General features: G+C 37.6%; 1 protein-coding gene across 1 annotated transcript in view; it reads right to left on the bottom strand.

Annotated features, from left to right (window-relative positions):
* LOC118326888 (elongation factor 1-alpha 1-like) overlaps positions 1–3,383 on the bottom strand; it is a 13,472-nt gene that overhangs the window by 7,340 nt on the left and 2,749 nt on the right. The gene's annotated exons all lie outside the window — the stretch shown is intronic.

Below are 3,383 nucleotides of genomic sequence, written 5' to 3'. Positions count from 1 at the left end.
TAAAATAGATTTTATGAAATTGGTATCAAAAGAAGTTCAAGAACCGGTATCAAAGTCAAAGTGCAGTGGCTGACCTATACAGAGAAATGGTGATTACCCACACCCACAAGACTTTCTACAACTCAGTCTGTTCAATCTAAAATTGAAAAACAAAGTTGGCATCACCGCCTTCATACTGCCTTACATACTGTATATTGCCTATATTGTATTACAGAAGTTAATTTTGAATTCAACCAATCTCAGGTCAGCATAGATACTTGTCTGAGGCAGATATTGAGTAGAAAAAACATCATCATGCTCACAGTGAAATTCAATCNTAAGCAGTAGCACGCTTCAACCCCACAGAATTACAAAAGGGGGAACAGTGGCTACGCTCGCTCATTTCTACTCAGAGAGGTGACCAAAGGTTCTCCTAAAGGAGGTAGCATTTGCAATCTCAGTCAATCAGTGGCTGCCTCTGAGGTATCCTTGTCTCAATATTTCAATATTTACACAATGTTAAACTAGAATTAGAGACCATAATAACTTCTCACCCCATCTATCACCATTCATTTAATATATGTTAAAATAGTCCAAAATATATCTAACAGCTTCTGCGTACTTTTTTAATGATATCCTCAAATTTGTTCAATAATGTTACCATCTAAATATTTACATAACAGGCTACCAGCTCAATGATGCCTGTCTACAGATATAGCTACTCTAGATGGCATTACCTTGGCCTCTAGCACCACTGTCAGGAATCTTGGAGTTATCTTTGATCAGGAATTTTCCCATATAAAGCAGATCTCTTAGGGACTGCCTTCTTTCATTTACATAATATTACAAAAATTAGACACATCTTGTCACAGACAGATGCAGAAAAACTAATCCATGCATTTGTTACTTCTAGGCTGGATTACTGTAACTCCTTATTATCAGGTTGCCCCAATAAGTCCATTAAGATGCTCCAATTAATTCAGAACGCTGCAGCACGAGTACTAAACTAGGAAAAGAGATCACATCTCTCCTGTTCTAGCTTCTCTGCACTGGCTCCCTGTAAAATTCAGAATANNTAGCTTCTCTGCACTGGTTCCCTGTGAAATTTAGAATAGAATTTAAAATCCTCCTCTTCACCTACAAAGCTCTTCATGGTCAGGCCCCTTCATATCTTAAAGAACTCATAGCACCCTATTACCCCTCCAGAACACTGCGTTCTCTGAATGCAGGGCTATTTGTAATAAAAAACATGCTTGTATCCTGATTACTTAACTCTGTTAGATGTAATCTGTTACTCCTCAAGCCTGCCTGTGAGTTCATTTGGATTGAACCACAAAGATTAAGAATATGTTATTTAAAAAGTGTTCCAAGAACCAATTCATTTCCTGAATCAACTAACGTTAACGCTATTCATTCCCAGCAACTTGACACTTAATTCCAGTTGGAAAAAAAGATATTTTGGAGGATTTCGGACTTGGGATTTGAGTGCAAAGACTTTAGACTTACTTGTGACTTGCAAAACAATGACTCAGTCCCACCAACAGAATTTTATATGAATGCCTAATCTAGGCGTATGTAATGAGCATATCATTGTGCTCAGATTTAAATGATTTGAGCTTAAAAAAAGATTTAAAAACCCAGACTGGGCAAGCCTTTGATACTCAGACACACTATACACCCTGTTCTACATCGGGATCCATGTACAAGGTGGCTTCTATGGGGACTCCTGCATTAGGAGGTACAGTCAATTATTCAATGCTTCTTTCAGTTTATTTTTGCCTCAGCATAGGAAGAGGTGCAGAAAAAGATAAGACAAGACATAGTGTGAAAGAGAAATGAAAAAACCTAGTCACTCACAAAAATGATGTGAGAGAGAGAGTTTGGCAGAGCAACTATCCAGCTACCTGGAGGCAATGCCTGTCCTGCTAAATGACATTATGTTTGACAATTAACAGCTTTCAAAGATGAGCTGTGATTGCACTGGAAGCAGTTTTTAATTAGAAACAAGAGGAGTGAGGAAGGAAGAAGGTTCCTTTGTCTAATCCATCTCCTTAGAAAAAAAGCTTGTATGTCGAAGAACCTTCAAATTCAAACATGTTTTTCACTGTAATGAGAGGGTGTACAAGCTTTTCATACAATAAGGTGCACTCTACAGGATAAAATCATGATGCTGCTTTGAACCCATTGACATGGTTGGTTGTAATTAGACCTGATTAGCATAACCATCTCTTCAAATTTGGCTTGTTTGTTCAACATACACACTAACAGACACACAAATGCACACATCACTCCTCAGGATAAAAAAAAGTCCACACATATGCTCAAACACAAATCTACATAAGCATACCTGTGAGTCTCTCTGCTCCATCAGTCTCACAGCGAAACTACACAGTTTGAAGGTTTTAAGGTTAATTGCCTTGTTCAAGCGAACATCAGCTGCCCTTACATGGAGTCAGATCTCCTCTCTGCTGCACCTTAAGGGAACTAGAAACCTTTCTGGAAGTACTAGAGATCAACAGTAACACCTTCAGCTGGGATGAGATTAGGTGACCTGAACAAAATCCATGTGGAGTGCAAATAGGGCTACGAGGGAAAGAAAGTTAATTGCTAGTGGGGAAAATTACCCAGCTGGTTCAGTAGATATATTCACTGGGGATGAACCACAGGATCAACCCATTGTTGTTACACATTGCCTTGGTGGATTTTTTTTTTGGTGATTTAAAGTTGTTAAGATTTCAGCCTGTGTTGTTGGTGACACCTGTGGATAGTTGAGGTCACTGCAGTGCTTTTTCATACCTTTTTTTGAACTGTTTTCTCTCTAAAACTCAACCATCATAAAACCTCTGTGTATTTATATGTTTAGCATATGTTAACCAGCCTTGGGGAGTTACATAATCACAATACAAAGAAAGGTAACTGTAATCCATCACAGTTACAGAGAAAATAGATGTATTACATTTAGTGAAAATTTAGATTATTAGCAGAAAAAAAATTATAAACTAACATGCACAAGTCTTCACAAGGCTCACAACTCCATTATGGTCTCGAATGAAACAAATCCATTACTAATCTCACAGTTACTAATTCATTATCATGGCCTCCAATTAAAAAAAAATTCCTTTCAGTGGGTGGAAATTTCAACATTATTTTGTCTTTACAGGTCCAGTGTGTAACATTAAGAGGATCTATTGTCAGAAATGGAATTTCACATGCATAACATTATTATCATTAGTGTATATTTCTGGAATGGCGCCGGCGACAACGGCAGCCTGTCATGGCAGCTCCTATCATTGTTGTAGTTTTAGTGTGTTTTCAGTGTGTTTTTTGCTATTTTTAACAGTTTTCTTACTTTCTTACTTTCTTACTACTTTGTTCACGTCGCCTAAATACTTTTTTGGCGTTTT

The sequence above is a fragment of the Morone saxatilis genome, unplaced genomic scaffold (genome assembly GCF_004916995.1).
Source record: "Morone saxatilis isolate NCDOM2014 unplaced genomic scaffold, NCSU_SB_2.0 Contig17, whole genome shotgun sequence".
Taxonomy (NCBI): Eukaryota; Metazoa; Chordata; class Actinopteri; family Moronidae; genus Morone; species Morone saxatilis.
The sequence above is the reverse complement of the archived record's forward strand: the minus strand, read 5'-3'. Positions and strand labels throughout refer to the sequence as shown.